Source organism: Globicephala melas, chromosome 4, assembly GCF_963455315.2.
Source record: "Globicephala melas chromosome 4, mGloMel1.2, whole genome shotgun sequence".
NCBI lineage: Eukaryota > Metazoa > Chordata > Mammalia > Artiodactyla > Delphinidae > Globicephala > Globicephala melas.
In genome coordinates, this window is record NC_083317.1 from 17,550,374 (window position 1) to 17,574,547 (window position 24,174).

Genomic DNA, 24,174 nt, shown 5'->3' on the forward strand with positions numbered 1-24,174 from the left:
TAAAATTATAAGTAAAAGAGGAGACATTAGGGCTTCCCTGGTGGCGCAGTGGTTGAGAGTCCACCTACCGATGCAGGGGACACGGGTTCGTGCCCCGGTCCAGGAAGATCCCACATGCCGCAGAGCGGCTGGGCCCATGAGCCATGGTTGCTGAGCCTGCGCGTCCGGAGTCTGTGCTCTGCAACGGGAGAGGCCACAACAGTGAAAGGCCCGTGTACCGCAAAAAAATAAACAAATAAAAAATAAAAATAAATTAAAAAAATAAATAAAAGAGGAGACATTACACTGATACTACAGAAATACAAAGGCTCATAAGACACTAATATAAGCAATTATATGCCAACAAATAAGATAAGCTAGAAGAAATGGATAAATTCCTAGAAGCATATACCTTACTAATAATGAATCATGAAGAAAGAGAAAATCTGAACAAATAAAAAGCAAGGAGATTAAATCAGTAATTCAAAATGTCCCATGAAATAAATGTTTAGGACCAGATGGCTTCCCTGGTGAATTTTACTAACACTTTAAAGAGGAATTAATACCAACGATTCTCAAACTCTTCCAAAAAAAATCAAAGAAGGAATATTTCCAAACAAACACATTTTACAAGGCTAGCATTACCCAAGGCTATACAAGGATATCAAAGAAAAGAAAAGTACAGGCCAATATCTGTGATGAAAATAGATGCAAATATCCTCAACAAAATACTAGCAAAATAAATTCAAAAGCACAATGAAAGGATCATACACCATGATCTGGTGGGATTTATCCCTGGGATGTAAGGATGGCTCAATATACACAAATCAATAAATGTGATATACCACATCAACAGAAGGATTTTAAATCATGTGATCATCTCAATCGATACAAAAAATTTTTTGACAAAATTCAATATCCTTTCATGATAAAAACTCTCAATAAACTAGGCATAGAAAGAATGTACCTCAACATAACAAAGGTTATATACGACAAGCCAACAGGTAACATCCTATTCAATGGGGAAAAGCTAAAAGATTTTCCTCTAAAATGAGGAACAAGACAAGGATGCCTACTGTAGCCACTTCTATTCAACAGAGTACTGGAAGTCCTAGCCAGGCAGTTAGACAAAAAATGAAAGAACAGGCATCCAAATCAGAAATGAGGAAGTAAAATTGTCTCTGTTTGTAGTTGACATGATCTTATATGTAGAAAACCCTAAAGACTCCAACAAAACCTGTAGCACAAATAAACAAATCCAGTAAAGTTGCTGGGTAAAAAATCAACATGCAAAAATCAGTTACATTTTTTACACTAACAAAAACTATCTGAAAAAGAAATGTCAAAAAGAATATCATTTACAAAGCACTGAAAAAAAAAATACTTAGGAATAAATTTAACCAAGGAGGTGAAAAACCTGTACACTGAAAACTGTAAGACATGGATAAAAGTAATTAAAGATGATACAAATAAATGGAAATGTATCTCATGTTCTTGGTCTTGGCAATAAGTTTTTGGGGATATGTTGCCAAAACACAGGCAACAAAAGCTAAAAAAATCAAGTGGGACTACAACAAACTAAAAAGCTTCCGTATAGCAAGGATACAATGAATAACATAAAAATGCAACCTACTTAATGGGTAGAGATATTTGCAAGTCACATAGTTGACAAGGAATTAATATCCAAAGTATATAAGGAACTCATACAATTCAAAAACAAAGCCATAAACAATCCAATTTAAAAATAGGTAAAGGGGGCTTCCCTGGTGGCGCAGTGGTTGAGAGTCTGCCTGCTGATGCAGGGGACACGGGTTCGTGCCCCGGTCCGGGAAGATTCCACATGCCGCAGAGCGGCTGGGCCCATGAGTCATGGCCGCTGAGCCTGCGCATCCGGAGCCTGTGCTCCGCAACGGGAGAGGCCACAACAGTGAGTCCCGCGTACCTCAATTAAAAACAAAATAAAAACAAAAAAAACAGGTAAAGGACCTGAACAGGCATATTTTTCCAAAGAAGATATAGAAAAGGCCAACAGGTACATGAAAAGGTGCTAACATTACTAATCATCATGGAAATGCAAATCCAAAACCACAATAAAATATCACCTTACGCCTGTTAGAATAGTTGTTATAAAAAAGAAAAGAGGTAAGAAATGTTGATGAAGGTGGAGAAAGGGAACCCTTGTACTCTGTTGGTGTAAATATAAATTGGTTCAGCCATGTTTTAAAACAGTGTGGAGATTCCTCAAAAATTAAAAACAAAACTTTCATATGATCCAACAATCTCACTTCTGGGTATATATCCAAAGGAAATGACATCTGTATTCCCATGTTTATTGTAGCATTATTTACAATAGCCAAGACATTAAAAACAACCTAAGTGTCTGACAAGGGATGAATGGATAATGAAAATGTGCTATATATTATGAAATATTATTCAGTCATGAGAAAGAAGGACATTCTTCCATTCAGGGCAATGTAGGTGAAACTGGAGGGCATTATGCTAATTGAAATAAGCCAGACAGAGAAAGACCGATACTGCATGGTATCACTTTTATGTGGAATCTTGAAAAACAACACCAAAAATAATGATATCATGGAGAAAAATGTGAAATGATAAAATGGTGATTGCCAGGGGTAAGTGTGGGGGAGATGGGGAGATGCAGGTCAATCAAAAGGTACAAAGTTAGTTATAAGATGAGTAAGTTCTAAGGATCTAATGTACAGCATAGTGACTGTAGTGAATAATACGGTATTGTGTACTTAAAATTTGCTGAGAGTAAATCGTGTGTTCTCATCCCCCCAAAAAGAAAATTGAGTTAAGTATATGAGATGATGGATGTCTTAATTAACTTGATTGTGCAAATCATTTTACAGTGTTTATGTACATCAAATCTTCTCATTGTACAATTTAAATATATACAATATTTTCGTAATGATAAATATATACAATATACAATCCAGTGGAGTGGATTTTGATGACATCACAAGCTTTACAGCAGAAGTGAGAGCTTTTAATTTGATACTGTTGTTTTATTTTTCTTTTTTTATGAAAAGAAGCAAAGTTATGTTAAATGACATAAAGTGGCCATAAAATGTTCAAGAGAGCTAGAAGCCAACGATCAGGAATTAGTTTTAATCAATACTTCAAACTTAGTTTATTCACAAATAGTTTTTTTCTTTTGTAGACTTACCTTAAGAAGTTGCTTCAAAGCCTAGGAGAAAGGGCCAGGCTGGGGGGCAGTGGAATGAGGAGGGACCGGGAGGAACGTGATGGAGAAAGAATTCAGACAACATAAGCTCTCTAACTTTTTAAAAAAGAAAAATTGAAGGTAATCAGTTTGTGCTCTGCACCCAAACTTCAATGTGCGTAGTGTGTGGTGGATAGGGGCGGGCTTCCCCCATACTCCCAGGTAATTCTCCCGACTCCGCTAGGTGTCCTGCTGTTCAACTCAATTCTGACACTATTTAGCCAAAGCTAGCATCAGATTCTGCAGGTTGAGGGCTCAGACCCACAAGACTGCTGTCTTCTCCCCACACTGCATGCACCAGTCGCCAGTTGCAAGCCGAGGTTATTGCTTGTACTTCTGAACAACTGGGTATAAACCAGAGGTTCCCACAACCTTCTCCACGGGGTTGATTCTTTTGCTATAGCAGCTCACAGAACGCAGAGAAACATTTTATTTACTAGATCACCAGTTTCTTATAAAAGGATAGAACTCAGGAACAGCCTGATCTAAGAAACGCACAGGGCAAGGCATGGGGAAAGAGCCAGGAGTTTCTATGCCTCTCTGAGAATCACTCTTTCAGCACCTTTATATGTTCACCAACCCAGAAGCTCTCCAAACTGTCCTTTAAGGCTTTTATGGAGGTTCATTACTTAGAAATAATTGATTAAATCATTGGCAGCTGGAGATTTCCCCCTTTTTCCTCCCCCAAAGGTGGGCTGGGTAAAGAAGTGGGGTGAGACTGAAAGTTTCAACCCCTCTAATTTCTCCCTTGGTTGTCATGGCAAACACCCTCCCCATCATTTCATTAACATAAAAAAAGACACCTTTAAGGCTCTCAGCAGTTAGGAAATTCCAAGAGTTTTTGGAGCTCTGTGACAGAAATAGGGTCAAAGAGCAAATAAATATTTCTTATTATAAATCACAAAATCACAGTGCTATTTTTATACTTCAGTCTGTGACCATGTTGCAATAAATAAATAAATCCTGTTACAACCAAGTATGTTTTCTAATTTTCCTCTCAAACCAAGTATGTTTTCTAATTTTCCTCTCACTGCCTAAAGGATGATTCTGTTTTCCCAGCTAATGGTGTGCTGTTGTAGTTAAGATTCAGGTGTATAAATAAACTGAGAAATTACCCAAGCTATAAAAGCAGTATACTTTGCTTCCTTCCATTTGTTAATTTAGGTTTGCAGAAGATGTATTCCTAGGAAAAATGAAAAATATATGTATAATGCCAGATGTACACTAGAATTAAATTGATGGGTTTCTAAAGAGACTGTTTAGCCAAAGAAAAATTAGAAATTCTGAGAATAAAGGAAATAAACTTTTCTGAAAAACAGTTGTTGTTCCCAATGACCACTAAATACGCTTTATTCCATGGGTTGCAATTCTGTTTCTTTTTTCTGGGAGACTCTTGGGAAGCATTGGTTCCTAGTTTCATGGGCGGGGAGGTCTTCAAAGTCCAAGCACATAGAGAAAGAAGCAAGTTCAATGGTAAAACCAAATGAAGCCTCCTGTAGCCTCTAGTTCAGTCCCCCTTTAAGATGTTTGGAGGAGATTGACTCTGATCTAATACCTTTTGGCGCTGCTCTGTCTACAGACACTCAAACCTGAAACCCAGCCAATCATAACAGTTCCTGCCCATACGAATAATCACAGGCATTTCAGAGTTTAGTGTTACACTTTGGCCGTGAGTTTATAATGAAAATATGCTATTCAGTGTTTGCAGAATGAGGAAAGCTAACTGGCCAGGTGTATTTTTCCAAGCTGTCAATTATTTCTAGAATCTAGGAGTATTTTCCTTTTTTTTTCTTTTTAACAGTGATACTTTGCTTTCATATAGTTCAGTTTGCACCCCCTCTTTTTTATCATCTGACATTCCTACAAGAGTAGAAACTTACAACTTTTATGAAAACTTTGTAGTCGCCAATCAAAATGATAAATCAAATTAAGTGCAATTTTCTCTTGAAGAATCTCATGAGTGCTGCTTTCTTAGAACAACCTCATATTGCAAAACATCTACTTTCAGGCATAATTGATGCAAATCAGAATCAATGACAGGCCAGTGGTTTACTGCTTTCTTCCTGTATCATTCCTACATCATTTATTCAATGCATATTTATTGAAATTGTAGAAAGTAAGGGGCAAGTCAACCATGATTGTGTCCTGGGCCTCAAAGAATTTATAATATTTTAGGAAGGCAAATTTGGAGAAAAAATAGATAGCCATGCATACATATGCAGTAAATTTCTGTAGCTACAATGGATGAATGGTATTTTTTTTCCTGATTGTGGCCATATGAATGGAGTCACCTTTCTCCATGCATGTGTTCTGTTCTCCCTAATCCAGTACCTTCAAGATCCATCCCCAGGCAGGTGCACCCATTTCTTGTTGGTACATATTAGCCAGACCTGCAGTTATATGTTGAATAGTCCCTTTCTTCCTTTAGCAGGAACATGATTTTTGTGGTCATGCCAGGTTAAGACTTAATCTGTATGATTGGTTTAGAAGCAATGAAGAGAAGTAGGAGTTGATAATGAGAACCACGTTATCTTGAGAGGCATCTATCTTGGGTGAATCCTTTGCATAGTTTCAGTCAATTTGGGGCTATCATGATGGAGGGAGGGGATATATCCTTGCTGGCTCATAGGGTCCAAGAGTGTTCTCCCAAATGTCTCCATCTAGGCTCAGTATTCTAGTATTCCTTTATCAGGACCCAGAATTCAACATAGAAGGATTTGCCAGGAAATACAAATTTAGCCTCCTTTCAACTGTAACTCTCTTACTATTAAATCTCAAGCCTGGTTTTCCGTGTATTCTGCTCTTCAGCTAAAGGAGATGTGAGCCTGTTTAAATGCTGCAAAGAATAGCTTCTGGCTTACACTCTGCGACTTTATTTGATAACCTCTATTTTCTTCCTTCAGAGTCTATATGGTCACTAACAACAGCTAACCAATCTGATAATCTTGATAATTATTATTTTTTCCATGCATTTCCTGTGAAGAGCTATTACAAAACCAATCATTATCTCTTCACTTGTACTTCAATCCATCACAGGTGGTGAAAAGTACGGTGCTGAAAATTTCAACTAGCCTATTTAGATTTTGGAAACAATGCATACCACACTTGAGAATACTATTTTACCCATGTATTGAAGGACTCAGAAGGCTGACAGTCTTGAATGTGCCCCAGAGATGATTCTGCAGTAGTTTCAGGCTGTAGTACAAGTAACCCTTCCACTTGACTCAAATGATTTAGCCAATTCCACAGTGCAGGAGGGTTTTTGGTAGATAGGACATTATATCTCATCTCTGGCAAGCCACAGAGAAAATGACCTTGCTCTAGATATTAGAGTAAGCCCATACCATCTTTAGCAAAGAACAACTCACCATTTGAAAAAACAGCTTCTTATATGCTACAGGGCCCTACTAGAGACTGAGCAACAGAACACATGATATCAAGTGGCAGTGTTGTAAAAGACACCCATCAAGAGCTGGATATTGTCTGATCCATCAAATCATAAGTTAGATTGAGCACAGTAACATCTATCAAATGATACAAATAGCAAATTTGGGCCCAACCAATTCTAAAGGTCATGAACAAATTATGCGAAATAGATGACTGAGGTCTCAAGTCACCTATGTCTCTTTCCCTGACTCCTATCTTTAGCTCAAATCTATGACCTTGTGGAGGACTCTCTACAACCAGATGATAGAGAGGGTAGAAAATCTGGTCCTAGTTTATGGATGGATCGATTTAATATGTTGCTGTGAGTCAAAATGGACTGTTGTCATACTAATACAGCTCCATTTAGGAATGACTATAAAAGTCACTGATGAGAGAGAAATATATCAGTGGGCAGAGCTTTGAGAAGTTTTTGTGGTCATAAACTTTGTGTGAAAGAGAAGTGGCCTAAGTTAATGTAATCCTGAGCAGTGCCTAATGGCTTGGCTGCATAGTCAAGTGTCTGGAAACAGCAAAATTCATAAGGCACTAAACGAACCTTTACACAGGATGACCCATCCAGTGGAAGTAAAAAAAACTTTGTCATCTGCCACCCCACTGTTTGCACAGCGGGCCTATCCATAAGTAACTCTGATAGAAGGGGTACACATGGGCTCAAGAATAGAATCCTTTAATCCACTTCACCAACACTCATCAAGCTTCAATGCTGCTAAATGTTTAACCTATCAAGAGCTGACTAAAACAAACCTTTGAGACCAACCATCCCTCTTTTATGGGCATTAACATGAGACACAAAAGATTTGCATACATCAACACTGGGGTTGGGGAAGCAGCAATTTTCCCTTACAGGGATTGGTATGTTTTCTGAATATGGGCTTGCCTGTCATGTTCACAGTGTCTTGGCCAGCACCAAAATGCAAACTCATTAAAAATTCTGCATAACAGCAAATATTACCTTGAACCAAACGACCAAATTGATAGGAAAGATCTGTGACCCTGGGCACACGGCCACAGGACTGATAATTTGTAGCATGTACTTCATCACCATGAAGTTGCTTGCCTGATAGAGCATTGAAACAGCTTTTGAAAAGCACAGCTAAATTGTTGATTACATGGGACAGTCTATGGGGTTGGGGCATTTTCATTCAAGACAACGTGCATACTTAAAGACAACGTGTATACTTAAATTCAATAGCCATGGCATGGTACAATAACCCAGATAGAGCACATAGGCTTGGGAATCAAGAGGTAGAAAGAAGTGTGGCCCCTCACACCATCATTCTCAGGGATCCACTGAAAAAAATTTATACTCTATACTTCTCTTTCCAACGATTTTAGGCCCTGCTGAACTACTGATAGAAATACAGATGCCAGGTGGAGGATGGGTGGGGTAGAGAGGACTCTTTGACCAAGAGAAATAGTAAGGATTTAACTTAAAATAATAAGGATTGAACTTTAAAATTACTAATTCTACATGATTATTTTGGGCTCTTCATGCCAGTAGACCTGTGGAGGGGGGCAAGTTACTGTACTGGCAGGTATAATCAACCCTGATTATTGTGAGACACTTAGATTGCTGTTAAAAAAAATATAGAGGCATAAGCATCAGGGTATGCACTGGGGCATGTTTAGATATATCTTAACCCATTGACAACCACAAGTGGGCAAGGTAGAAAACACAATTACATAAGAAATCAGTAAACAGAAATTTACTCAAAGGTGAAGATCTGCCCGTGGAAAGATTTCACCACACTACTGTTTAGGAGGTCCATGTTCAATGGGCCTAAAGTGTGTGTCTTAGTCAGCTCAGGCCTCTATAACAAAATACCATAGACTGGGTGGCTTAAACAACAGACATTCATTTCTCATAGTTATGGAGACTGGGAAGACCAAGATCATGGTGCCAGAAGATTTGGTTCTTGGTGAGAGCCCTCTTCCTGGCTTGTAGATGGCCACCTTTTCACTGTGTCCTTACGTGGCAGAGAGAGTAAGTTCTGGTGTTACTTCTCTTTATAAGGGCATGAATACCATCATGGGGGCTCCACCCTCATGACTTCATCTAAACCTAATTACCTCCCAAAGGCCACACATCCTAATACCACCAGCTTGGGGGTTAGAGCTTCAATATATGGACTGAGGGTGGTGGGGATGACATAAACATTCATTCCAAAACAGTGTGACAGCCATCCATTTGCCACCCTCATCAACACACTCGGCTGGCTCATGAAGCAGGCCAAAGTCTTTTCCTTCTCTGTTGGGTCATTGTAAAGTGCCTCTCTGCAACTCAAAGAAAAGATATAAAAGAAAAGGAAAGAAGAAAGTTCAACATAGGTAGGTAGCATGGGAGTCAGGCCCTCTGTACCTGCCTGATCTTACCTGGATTCCCTGGTCAGTGCTATGTGCAAGCAAACTGGACAAACAAAAGTGCTGTCGGAGGATAACAAAATCTAGAATGGATAGTAAGAAGAGAAAACGTATGAGGTTGGGGTCAACTGCAGTGGTGGGGAGTGTAGTTTATTTTACTTAATCTTTCTTTTGCAAGGCTTTAATTGTGACTGGCCACTAGTATATAGTGTTTGTATTAGTTTTCTATTCCTACATAACAAATCATCATTCACTTAGAGGCTTTAAAAACCTCTCTCACCATTCTGTATGTCAGAAGTCCAGGAAGGCTGCCAAAATTAAAGTGTTGGACAACTGGGTCATTTATTTAGAGGCTCTGGGGAAGAATGTCTTCTGAGCTTATCTAGGTTGTTGGCACAGAATCTAGTTCCATGCAGGTGTAGGACTGACATCCCCATTTTCCTGCTAGACAATTTAGGCATTCTCTACCATGCTTTCAAAATTTTCCTCAAATGCCTTCCAGACTCCACCCACTTGATTCCAAAGCCTCCCTCACATTTTTATGTATTTGTTATGGCAGTACCCACTGCCAAGTACCAAAATTGTCTATACAAGTCAGAATACAACCAGAGATGTGGAACCCGTAGAACATGTGTGTCTGTGCACAAACAAGATAGGAGATGGATGGATAGATAGATGACATGGTTGCAGGAACTGGCCAACAAAGTCTGAAATCCATGGAGTAGGTGTTTAGAAAGAGGAAACTTTGAAACCATGGTTCAGGCTGAAACTGTCAATCATGAGAAGGGAAGATAGCAAGCAGGATGGAACTCCATGGGAAGAGGTCTAAGGTGTTGCCTACAAGAGGGATTTCTTCTGTTTGTCTTGATGAAATGTCAGCCCTCTATTTAAGGTTTTACAACTGATTGACTTAGTCCCACTCAGATTATCCAGGATAATTGTTTCCTTAAAGACACATTATTAGGACCTTTAATTACATCTACAAAGTACCTTCACAGCAACACCTGGATTCATGTTTGATTGAGTAACTGAGAACTGGAGCCTAGTCAAGTTGACACATCACAAAAGCCATCACAACGTTAGTGCCCTCTGTGTAAGCCCTTAGAATGGTACTTGCTCTTGCCATATGGGCAGTAAATGTCCCATTGTAAGCATTTGTGGCTCTAAGACCAAGAGTCTCTTCTCAGTCTGTGAGCTGGATGGTATGGAAATGTTGAATTATCATCCCCAGGAAGTGCCCTCGGTCAATGACAAATGGAACTTCAACACCTTTCCTCAGTGTTCTTTTCTCACCAAATCCTAACCAAATTAATCAGCATTCTTGGTTGCAAACAACACAAACCACTTCTAGTGAACTTGACGGTGTTGATGAAATTCAGTTAACTATCAAGTTCAGAAGTAAAAGGGAATTTTATTTGAACCAAACTGAGGACTGTAACCCAGGAAGCAAATTCTCAGAAAGCTCTGAGAACTATTTCGCCTGTTAGAAGTCAAAGGCATAGTCATATACATGTTTGAGACAAAGGATTGTACATCAAAATGACAAACTGATACTTTACATAAAGGTCACCAAGGATCCATAGTCCAGGTAAGCATGTACAAAGCAAGCAGAGTCACCATGACCTCCTGCTGAGTTGGGAAAGAACACTATCCTTTCAAGAAGTTACATTGCTAGCCGTCAGAATTAAGAAAAAAAGAATTGCTCTTTATGGTTGAGCAGACACTCCCATCTTTGAGGAGCTCTGGTTAATGTGTAATGCAGATGCACACCTCATATTAGGGAGGAAAGGAGGAGGCCCAAACAAACACACAGAGAGAATTTTATGTTTAATTTTGTTCCTGTCCTGCCTTAAAATATAAATTTGATTTCATCAGCAGGTAGAGGCTATTTGCAACAAGGCTGCCAGATGCCTCCAGAAATGAATGAAAGCCTAGAGAACTAGGCTTAGAAAATGATAGAAGCAAAGAGACATGAGTGGTGAGAACATAGTCATGGTTCTTCCTTAAAAACTGTCTACTTAGAAAGCCCCAATCACTAGAAACTAACTATAGCACCTTGGGTTCTCAATTGCCAGCTTCTCATTGGATATGTCTGCTTTTGTATCTTTGTGCCGTTTTCTCAGTGGGGACATCGGCTTGACAAACACAAGGTCAAATGGCCACACTTTGGCAGCTAGGGATCAAGACAGTGCATACCTCCTTCCCAGGATAGAAAGCTTAATATAGTGTGTAGCTAAGGAAAGACCAATGTCCTCAAGATAGCCATTTCCAGTGAAGAACTTGCCATATGGTACATCTCACTTTAGTGTATGCAGTGGTATTAAATACTGGATTCCTACGAAAGGAATTCCAACTTCCTCTTATCCTACCCATATTGTCAGACCTTTCTGCATGAGTTATGGGTAAAACAAGATCATGCACATACCTATGTACAAACATGTAAACACAAACAGCCAAGACAGCTGGAGATAAAGATTCTTATACAAAATTTCAGCTAGGGACCAATCTCTTGTTCTTTCCTCTCTACATGAACTAATGTAGAAGAAAAGTCAATGCCAGGAATAATTGCTTCAGGAATTGTATGTAACTGGGTAAAGCCGATAGGATATCTCAAACCTTTCAAAATGAACTAGCAGCATTTGAGTCTTATATGCCAAACTAACACTTAAAAACAACAAAAAAGACATGTGAGAGATGGAGGTACAGCTGACGTTGAGAGCGTCTCAGGTCATGGTTAGGTTAAAACAGGGGTGAGGCTGCAGGAAGGGAGAGAAAGACTGTAAGACGATCTTTTAAAAATAGATTCCTATGCCTGAAACCACCCAAAACAAGCTGTTGATGAGAACAGTGACTTATGGTAAACTTCAAGCATATTATTTTAAAAGAAAAGGAAAGAAAGAGTGATATTAAAAGAGAGAGAGAGAGAGAGAGAGAGAGAGAAGGAAGCAGGGAGAAGAAAGGGAGAAAGAAAAAAGAGAAAGAAGGAAAAAAGAGAAAAGAACACAGCCTGCATTTCAAACACATGGAAATTCTGGACAAGCATATTTTACAGAAAATATGTTTATATATTTCTTTCACCAAAAGTTCACATGCTTTCCAGGTAGTCAGTATAATTTCCTGCTTTATTATAAAACCTAATACTTCTCTTTAATTTTCCTACATCCCCCAAGCAATGCATTAGGCCAAAGTTCTCATGAATTACCAAATCTCCCGGAACACTAAAACTAATCCTGTTTTATAATTTGAAAGAGTTTAAAAAGCCTCTTGCTCATGAATTTACTAAACCAAAATAACAGGCTTTATTATTCAAAATGCACTTTGTGCTAAGGACTTAGTTAAGTGCTGGAGACATAAAATCAAATAAGAAATGTCTTCAAGAAACTTACAGTTTAGAAAAACACATACACAGATGATAACTACACAGTGCAATAGATGTTGATTCAAAGCCAGAGCTAGCCAGGGTTATGTTAGGAGAATCAACGAAGCTCAAGGAATGTGAATGAGAACAAATGAACCACAAACCAGGAACCAAGTCCTGTGATGTGTAATGGGAAGTTGTAAAATATACCGCTGAAGAAATAATCAGAGACAAGATCACATGCAATGCGAAAGAATGTGTGACCATAAGCAGTGGGGAGACATTAAAAGGCTTAACTGTAGGAACCATATTTTGCATTTTAGAATGAACCCTGGGGAATACATTTGGGGGAGCAGGAAGAAGGCAGAGAACACAGGCTATTGTGGAAGTTCAAATGAGAATAAACAATACATGAACCGGGAAAGAGGTAGTAGAAATAAAACAGAGGATATGCATTTAGAGGTGTGTAGGAGCTAAAAAAATAGTCAAAGCCTTGACTTTGGCTCAAGTGGGGGTGAAAACACTCAGGCCAAGACAATCCCTAGTTCTCCAGCTTGGTGACTTTGCTTACGTGATGCACCAATGGTGTTTCAATGGAACTGAAGCACTCAGTTTAGTGGGAGAAGAAAAAACATTTGTCTTTGAGCCTGTTGTGCTTGATATGCCTGTGTACGTACATATAGTTGGAAAAATAAGGGAGGTGAGGGGCTAGAAAAGGTTAGGAGTCATCACTGATGCTGGCAGAATAATACCTCCTCCTCCTCAAATCTCTAGAACCTGTGAACATATTATTTTATACGGCAAAAGAAACTTTGCAGATGTGATTAATTTGTGAATCTCAAGATGGGGAGATTATTCTAGATTATCCAAGTGGCAGAATGTAATCACAAGAATCCTTACAGGGAAACCTTAGAACTAAGAACTCAGGAGAATCAGAGAAGGAGCTGTGAAGAAGGAGACAGGAATAGAAAGAAAGAGATTTGGAGATGCTACTCTGCTGGCCTTGAAGGCTCGAGAACGTGGAAGAGGTAAGGGCATACAGCCTGGCCAGCACTTCGATGTTAGGACCCCTGACTTCCAGAGCTATGACATAATACATTTATATTGTTTTGAGCCACTAAATTTGTGACGATTTCTTACAGCAGCAGCAGGAAACACAAACACCATATGAAAGAGCTGAATTCAGAAGTGTGGTTTGTGGGACAGGGTAAATACAGAGAGAAATTGTTGTAAGATAAGAGCATTGGAGAAAATCATGTTTTAAAGAGAAAGAGAGAGGAAGAAAAGTGAATATGTAATTAACCACTTCACAAGTTAGAAATATATAGGTATATATAAACACACACATATTTCAAATTTAGATCCAATATGGGAAGAAAAGATAGAAAGAAATGAAATGAACATAAAAGCTATAGTTACATTTCATGTGACATTTTCTCACATTCATTTGATGGAGAAAAAATTGTTTTTTCTTAAAGGAGAAGTTACATGATTTGACACTCCTTTTTTCTTTTAAAAATTAAATGGAAAGAAAACCAAGCTAAATACCCACAAAACAAACTTAACAAATATTCCTGGATGCAGCTTGTTGGACACAGTTTCTAGGGATCATAGACTATTGCTCTATATTCCCTCAATTGGAAAAGTACAAGTGTATGTTATCCCAAGGAAAAATGAATGACTTCTCTCTAGGGCACTCTGTTCCTGCCCAAGCGTCTATATTTAAATAAATATTTTCTGTTAAGTAAAGGTCAAAAGTCTGTGGTTGCAACTGCAGTGTTAGGAATCGTTGGCCCTAACAAATGAATGTGTGAAAGAATGTCATGTAAAAGGAAACTAAAGGCACCAAACATTTCTTAACACTTTTTCTCCATTCCTCTCATTGAATCCAAATATTTTACCAGCTTCTGCCAGCATAGGATTCAAACATGCACTGTGGGCATCTGAAGAGCAAAATCTCAAGAGGCCAAGAAAAACATGAGCTAATCCTGTAGGTTTCCCGTTCATTTGCAAAATTGCCTTCAAAGTAAGAAAGAGCCAGGAAGGTGAAAGACTGGGCTGGTGGTTTCAGTAACAGCCTCAAAATGAAGACATATGATCTTTTTTCTTAAGACTGACATTTACTCATTGATGAATTATTTTCTGGCATAAAGAAGACATTTAACTAAACTTTTTTTCTAATATGGTCAGGTCATTGAGATTTAATGCCAAAGGCTCATTCTAGGGCAGAGAAGTTATTGGAGGGAAGCTAACTATGAAGTCCCTCCAAAGTCTGGTCCCTGCTGGTCTCTCCATCCACTTCTCTTGTTAGTCCTTCATTCTAGCCCTAAGGTATGACTTGAACCTCTTCACACTGTTCCACTTCTCAAGTTGCACATTTTCTGTCCTGATTCCTGAGTTCCTGCTTCAATGAGGCAGCCCTGGTTTTCTCCAATATGAATAATCACTCCTTTTATTGATCTAGACCTGCTCTATCTACCAGCAACACACAGTTAAACAGAATTTGAACTTTGGCTGGTCCAAATTGAGGTATACTGTATAAGTATAAAATACATGCCAGATTTTAAAGACTTAACACAGAAAAAGAAGGCAAAATATCTCATTAATCCTTTTTTATATTGATTACATATAGAAATGAAAATATTTTGCAGTATTAGGTTACATGATATATATCATTAAAATAAATTTCACCTATTCATTCTCACCTTTTTACATGGCTAATAGAATTTTAAATTACATATGTGGATCAATATTCTATTGAATATTACTGCTCTAAAACTTGTCTATCTCCACCATTAAACTTCTACGCAAATTCTATGGTACTACTTTGACCTGTCTCCTATAATAGACTTATTTTCGTTAATGAGAAGAGGGTCATGTTCTATTTTCTCTTGTCCTTGTTGCCTATGACAGCACCTAGAACTTCTTATACAATAAAAAATATCTGCAGAACAAGTGGAAATGGAAATGAAAGCATAAGAAAATATTTTACAAGCAACTGTATAGCTCAAGTGATATTGTTAAAACATTATTATTGAGTAAAATAGTATGGGATTACATTTCCTCATTTTTCTTTTTGCTTCTTGGTGGGTATTTGTTAATCTATTATTCAAAAGTTATGAAGTTCTACCACTGAAACTGTGTTCCCACTGCTTTAAAAAGTCTATGATATGCTTAATGCCACCAAGAAACATAGGATTTTTATTGGCAATACTGTGATATCTTAGCTAATTGGTACCCACTTAACCAGAAAATAGTGCACGTTTTCTAATTTTTTTCTTTACCTCAAGAAGATAGTATTAAATAAAAGTAAAACAACTTCATCCCTGCTATATATATAATATATATATATACATTTATACACACATACATTCATGTGTATATATATATATATATATATATATATATATATATGAATGTGCTGTTCTGAATACAACATGGCACTGCAAATTTTTAAACAAAAATCAATTCTATTGTCAACATTAGGAGTTGGTATTCCAGTGGATTGCATCTCTCTAATTGTGATACTTAAAAGTGTTATAGAAAGAAAATAATTTTAAAAAATTAGCTTTAGACAATAAATTCCTCTGATCACCAAAGAAAGCTTCAATTATACTTTTTAGCCTGTACTTACTAAGATAAAATAACTAATTAAAATATTTTATGCAATTTTCACTGCACTAAAAAAGTTTAGTTGAAAAAAATTACTTAGTTTTTGTAATATCCAGTTTAATCTGGATTTCATTATTTCTTTGTGCATTTTCTGAGTCCAAATTAGTGAAGGTGCAATGGAAAAGAGCAAGAAGAAGCAAGTCAAGGCATTCTCCAAGTAATCTGGCCATAACATGGATCACCAGTTTAAGGATTATCAAATATTGATTGAAAATTGTTATTGAAAATAAATTTACTTACTAAGATCCACTTGTGAACTGTAATATCCTGTTTGAAAAGAGCTTGATTAATTAATAAAATATGCAGTTATTTTCAGATAATACTACTTACCTTCAGAGTTCAAAATATGCCCATGGTAAAGCCACTCATTGGTCACCTGATCTTAGGAAACCCAGTAGATTCTTATGGGAGCCTCAAATTTGTCTGCAAAATACAGAATCTTAATTCTGGAACCTGACTGTCACAAAACTGTTCTGTGCCTGTGTGGTGAGTGGAAAGACCGGTGAACTTGAATACGGAAAATCTGGGTACATTTATTAATTTAGGTGAGTTTTTTTCTTCACTGGACTTCAATTTCTCATCCAAAAAGAAGAACTATGGATTAGATGAACTTCAAGATCAATTTCACTTTAAAATGCTTTTTAAAAGAAACTGCTGTTTGAGCAATCATATTGCTCATGTGATATTCTTTAATATTGTTAACATATGTTGTCTTATACAAAATAATATATAAAATATAATTTACTAAACTATCAAGGACTATAAACAGTAAAGATATTTTTATATTAGAAGAAGTTTGGGTAATTTATTATATCTCTTCTACCATGATGGAGATCAAGAATATGTACTCAACAGTGACAATACTTTCAGAGACACAATCTAATCTCAAGTACCGATTTATTCTTAGAGATTCATCTTGGTAACAGTTTCAGGACTATGTTTAGTCACTGTTTCATAGTACAGTAAGATGAAAACAGTAGTTTTCAAATTTCTTGAAAAGTGAACCACAATTGAAGTGTAGGTCTAGAGGATAGTTATATCCTATAACTGGAGAAGTCAGGACATCAAAAGAAGTTCAAATGAAGTTGAACTTCATTTGATCTACCTCTATATAGACTTTACATGCTTGGGTAGCAACTAACCAAATATCTATCTGTCCTCATATTCTTGTATTTATAATTGGGGAGCTATCGTGATTCACAAAGGCATTGAGGAGTTGAGTTCAGATTTAATGAGCTTTGCAAATACCACAGTAAATTAGTAATCACAAAAAAATCCATGGTCCATATGCACTGAGTTCCATCACACAGCTTGATAGATTTGAGGATGTGGTATAGATTAAGACACGTTTCTTTTTTAACTTTAAAAGTAGGAGAGAGCCTCCCCCTCCAACCTGAAAGTAACATTTTTAAAAAGATATATACTTTATTTTATAATTTGTCCCTCAAATCTTTATAAATTTTCATAACACTGCCAGAGGTATCCTTCTAAATCTATAGATGTTCGGATCTCCGCTTTGCTTTGGAACATTTAAAGAGGACTGTGTTGCTTACAGGACAAATCCAAATTCCTGGTCACACAGACTTACAGACAAACTGTCTTTGGCACCTTATCTCCTGCTACTTCTCCTTCACCCTCAAAAGCATCATATGCCCTAATTACACTATTTTCATTACACTTTATCTTCTTTCATGTACCTTCTTCTTCCTTCCCTTTGTATCAGATATCTTTCTAACAGACAGTCTCCTCTTCATATACCCTTCTCCACAGTGGTGGAATTACACTCACCTTTATGGACCATTGTGATGTCACTTTCATTGTTACACACTCTCAGACCTGCAGACTCAGTAACATCTCCTTCTTCTATTCTTCCATAATGCCATAGAGAGCAGTGGTCCCCAAACCTTTTGGCACCAAGGACCGGTTTAATGGAAGAAACAGACAGGTGTGTGTGGGGGGGTGGGGGGTACGGTTGAGGCAGTAATGCAAGCAATGGGGAGCGATGCAGAAAAGCAGGTGAAGCTTCGCTCACTCACCCTCCACTCACCTCCTGATGTGTGACCCAGTTCCCAACAGGTCTCGGACCAGTACCAGTCCAGAGCCCCAGGCTTGGGGACCCCTGGTATAGAGTATAAAGTAAATAGAATGGTACCACAAACATAAAAGGTACAACATTAATATACACTGATTTTTTTTAATATAAATTTATTTATTTACTTATTTTTGGCTGTGTTGGGTCTTCGTTGCTGCATGTGGGCTTTCTGTAGTTGCGGAGAGCGGGGGCTACTCTTCGTTGCAGTGTACAGGCTTCTCATGACGGTGGCCTCTCTTGTTGCAGAGCACAGGTTCTAGGTATGTGGGCTTCAGCAGTTGATCCATAGAATTTTAAATAAAATTGATATGAAAACTCAACCTACACATGAGCTACTTAGTGGTCAGTAGTGTCCACTCTAAAGCATATTGCCAGAGGTAGAATCCCAGTAGGGCCACTTACTAGGGGTTTGTCCAATCCACTTAATTATGTTGGGCAAGTTTCTAATCTCTTTTTGTTATTGCTACTTCATTCTTAAAATGAAAATATTTTTGTCATGATTAAAGGAGTAGAACACAAATATAAAGCATTTAGAATGGTTCTAGCATATAGGAAGCATTTAATAAATGTTATTACTATTATTTTGTTATTAGAAGTTTGTTTTCTACTTTGTTCCTATCAAAATTGAGCTATCTGCTTGGTGAAGTGGAAATAACAAGAACTTTGAGATAAGAAAACCCCGACCATACAAATAGCTCGGAAGAGTTTGAATTTTCTGGCAGGCTTTGGAGAATTCAACAATTTGGGGGAGATCCCATGGCCAGATTAAGACTAAGATCACTCAGAATGTAAGGGAACATCTCAGAAATGAATCTTCACTTAACATAGTTACATATTTTCATAAAGAAGTAGAAAATAAAGGTCTTAAGGTGACTAAATAGTTTGGGAGCATTTAAGGTCATTTAAAACAAGAGTGATTTTTAAAAGGTTATCTCAATAAAGATGTTTAAACTTTTCAAAAATGGGAAAAAATGTAGATTTGAATCTGTATATTATTTTCATGGGCAGTAACTAATGTTATTTAGAGTATATTCTACAATTTGCCTAATACACATCAGTCACAGTCTATAAGGAGATTATACAAGTAAAGCATTCATAAAATTTTAATTTTATAAGCACTGCTATAAAACTAAAGTGTTCATCAAATATTGATAACTATAAAAGGCAGACTATGTATCCACCGTTTTCTATAATGGGAAGTCCTTCTTTTAAATCATTTTGGTTTTAACCCACAAACTAGAAAATACCCCAAAGAGAGTGATCAGGATAGTGTACAGTCTTAACTCACCATATTACACAATACAGTGAAGGATATTCAAAAGTTTTGCCTGAAGGAGTTAAGAAGAGAGCTTCAGTCAAATATTTGAACCACTGGCAAATGGAAGAATAATGAGACTTACCTAGTGACTTTCCTAAGGCCAGGACTGGAACAAAAGACTAGAAATTATAGGGAGAGCAACATCAGATAACTCTAAGGCAGAATTTCCTGACGACTAGAGATGGCCCAACAAAGTCAAAGTCACAGACTACCTGATATAGAAGTAAGCCTGCTCCGTTGTTGGGAACCTAAACGAGAAAACAGATAAATGTCTTCAGGAATTCATCAGATCAAAGTCAGGTTTAAAATGTTAGCAACCCATAGGCATAATTCTACTAATCAGAAAGGACAACAGCTCTTCCACCACAATAGGTAGATGGATTGCACAGGTAGACAGACTTTTCTGAATCAGAAGAGTGACTAGACCAGAAAACTAAGTTTGAGGCTGTATTGACTATTGTCGAGCATGCATGAGTAAAGAAATATTCTACAGGAAATTGACATTTCATGATTTGGGGTATGTTAAGGGTCTATCTTTCTTTACTTTCATGATGTGTGCTGGTTTCTTGGTGATCTCCTCTTGTCCCTTGACTTTAAATACAGTCTAGACACTGGTGACTCTGAACTGGGTATCCCCAGACCTACACTTGCTGCCTCGATGGATCCATAATACAATTAGAGTGATAGCCTTATTATGGCCTTGAGTGACCTACCTAATCAGTCCCTCAGGGAGCCTCGTCCCATCATATCTCTGATTTCACCCATTACTTCTCTCCCCTTATTCCATCTGACTTCAGACACTCGGTTCCTTGTTTTTTCTCTGACACACCCAGCACCCTCTCCATTTAGGACTTTAGCAAAGGCTAGTCCCTCAGCCTGCAATAATTGTCTTCTAAATATCCTCATGGCTTAATTCATTACTCCTTATTCAAAGCTCACCTTTTCAATGAGTGCTATGCTGCTTTATTTAATATGTTATATTCTAAATTACATTAATGTATTTGTATTATACCATTATATTGTTATCTATCTCCCACGAGAATGTAAGTACCATGAGTGCAGGTATCTTTTTCACTTTTGCTCATTCTATACTTCTGACAGATATTTTTTATTTTAAAATTTTTAAGTAAATATGTAATACTCCTCCTCTACAGGAAGAGTATACTTTATTTCCCCGGTTATGTTGAACTTGACTCTGTCTCTTGTTTTGGTGAATGGAATGTGGGCAGAAATGACAGCATGCCACTTTTAGACAGAGGCTTTTCTCCATGACAAAAACATATCTGTGGTAGCTACTGCTTTTTGGGGTATGTTTCTAGAATGATAGACATTGAGGACCTGAATCCTACATATGCCTAAATCCAAACTCAACCTAGCCCAGCATAGCCCAGCAGAGCTACAGACAGTCAGTCTACAGATCCAGAAGCAAGACCTAAATGTTCTTGTAACCCACTGGGACTAGGGGTTGCGTGTTATGTAACACATCCCTAGCAAAAATCTGACTGATGCATATCCCAAGTACGTAGAACTGTGCTTGACACATAGGAGGTGCTCGATAAAAATTATTAGAGTGAATCACATTCATTTTACCTGAATGAATCAATAAGTTAGAATTAAATGACTTTCTAATTAACCTTTTAGTACTATCATAATTGTGTTTGATGCACTCATTTTTCTCTAGGTTTAAGTTAGGTACTTAGACAGTTGTTTGATCTCTTTCAAGTCACTCAAATATCACTGAGTAAGTTAGTATTCAGGATACTAAGTAGCATTCCAATAAACTAAAAGAGTTTTAGTGTTTTTTAATGAGTTTATTCAAATGAAATCCACATAAAACAAACCAAGTGTTTGGTTTCTTTTAATTTGTTTAGTCACTAATATCAAGTGCTTCAGGCACCAAAACTGTTTATTTTTAAGGAAATAAAATTGACAAGGATGTTGGTGGTCCAGACACCTCAATGATCCTAAAAACTGGGATAAAACTACTATTCAGTAATTGAATCTGGTTTAGTATGATGTTTACATTGATGTGACTTCACTTTCAGTAAATTGCACACTGGGGAAATTCAGTTTAAAGGAAATGATGGATTTTTGGAAGATGCTATTTCCATGGTTTGCTAAGGAACCAGATCGTGATATGCTTCCATATTTGAATATAATCACTTGAAAATTTTTTGAATTGCTCCTTTCTGTTTTTCTTTCTACACTATTCCTGCTTTTGGTTTGACTTCGCTCCTTTATTCTCTTGTTATTTTTCCCCTTACTACTTGATCCTTTTAAAAGGCCTTGTTAACACTCATTAACGAGAGCAGTCCAAAAGTCCAAAGCAAACAAGCAGCAGAAGAAAGGGGATGAAAGAACTGAAGTTAGTTCTCCTGCCAGGTTTCAATGGATCTCAACAGCAGCTGGGTCACCAGCCAGTTTTTTGTAGGAACTGCTACAAGGCCACCACCCTTTTAGTCTCTATACAAGTATAACCAGAAGTGCAAGAACTGTCCAAACACTTAAAAGCTGACTTTCTTAGGATTGGTTTTCCACACCATCAAAAAAAAAAAATTTGTATTCTTTGTAAAGATCATTTGCCTCCCTCTACCCTGAGTATTAAGCCTCCTTCCAAAAGGTGGCTGCCTTCAAACCATTACACAGGAACATTTAGGTTCTCAGCTTTAGCGAAAAACTAAGAGAGTCGTTAACAAAGACACTGGTATTTCTAGATGTCTGTCAGATTGACTAGAGAGAAGCCTCTGTGTATAGTATTTTATTTGATTTTGCTAATCTCATTAGAAAGTTTTGACTTTTAATCTCTTATGCATGAGAATATTTTATTTCCTTTACTGTTTGCTTGCTTAGCATATGTAGCCTTAATATTATTCATGTATCACAGATGTGTATTTAGCAAATTAATTCCTTTTTCAACAAATATTTATTGAGCTAATGCTACAGTACATGCAGGACCATTGTAGGTGCTGAGGACACATCAATGAACAAAACAGGAAATAATCCTGGTTCTCATGAAGCATATATATTAACAACGGAAACAAACAATAAATGTGTTAAATAAATATAATGTATAATATGGTAGATAGTGTTAAGTGTTAAAATGAAAAAAAGTAGAGAAAGGGAAATTTAAAGTCTCTAGATTGCAATCTTAGATAACATACCAAGGAAAATCTATATGAGAAAATACCATTTTAAAAATGACTTAAAGGAACAAGTATTTTTAAAATAGTTTTGTAATTACAAAAAAAAATGCAGTCATTGAAGGGGAAAAAGAAAGACAACTCAGAAAATCCCAGAGAAAATTGAAATAACCATCTGAAATTCTGTCATTCATAGTTAATCTTTATTTAAAAGTTGATATAGATTCATCCTAGTTTTTCTTTAGATATGGCTGAGTTTAATGTGTGTGTGTGTGTGTGTGTGTGTGTGTGTGTGTGAAAGAGAGAGAGAGAAAGAGAGAGAGAGCTGAAAGAGAAAGAGAATATTTAGGTTATTTAGAGAATTGAGACACTACTCAGTTTCAACACTGTGAGTCTCATTATTAAGCAAATAGTCTTTGAAAACAATTTTTAAAACTTTTCATGTTATGTTGTTAAAATGACACTGAGAAGAATATAATTGCGCATACATTCTTGCAAATAATTCTTCTGTGAAAAGGACATTTTAAAAAATTGTTTAACCTTAGACTTGTCTTCATTTGTTATGTTGAATTTTACTGCTATGAACAACCATTTACTGCATATTCGCCAATTTGGATACTTCAGGTACAAGGAAAATAAGCTCTAACTCAATGGGATTAAACAATAATGAGTTTATGATATACGCATGAAGCATGACATTGAGGTTTTTCAGAGGTGGCTAATTTAGGAGCTCAGTGTTTTCTTTTCACACACTTCTACCCTCATAATGATGATTTTGTCCTCAGACTTGTATCCTTTGCTGGCCATTAGGCAATTGTTTATCAGCTTCAGAGCCACACTTTTGTACTCTGCTTGTGACACTGGGGCTGGTGTCCTGCAAAGCACATTTCACAGTGCCAGGTGGCTCCCTGTTAGGCTCTGCCAGTAGGGGGAACGAGAGGGAGACTGGACAGAGGGGCAGAGAAAAGACCGACTCCTCTCAGCTTCCTGTCTTGTCAGGTGAACGACACAATAACTTTTCCCACAGGCACCAGTGGTTACGTCCAGTTCCACCAGATGATTGCAGTTTGAGCATGCTCCAATAGTCCCTTGACAAGCTTCATTTCACCCCTTGAGATTCAGAGCTAGCCAGTTAGTGCTCCCTCCTCAGAAGTCAGAATCATAGCTGTTGGACCTCTTCCTCCAACTCCAAAATTTAATAATTCTATGTTTTTTCCTCTGTTTCCTCAACTGTAAGAGTGGCAGATACTTCCTTATAGTTAACACAACCATGATACCTCAGTGTTCTTTTTTTTTTGATGTTCTTTTTTGCCTTTTCAGTTCTCCAATATGTGATTAATAATTATTTACACTAAATCCTCTATGTTAAAATAATTGTTGTACTTTCTGATTCTTTACTGGACCCTACCTGATACTACCCTCATGGTGACAAGATGGCTGCCTCAAGCCCAGTTCCAAAGCTTTACACAATTCCCTATGACCAAAAGAGAATTTCCTTTCTCAGTTCTTTTGAAGAAAGAAGAAGTCTTTTCCAGAAATCACCAAGCTTATATTGTCTAT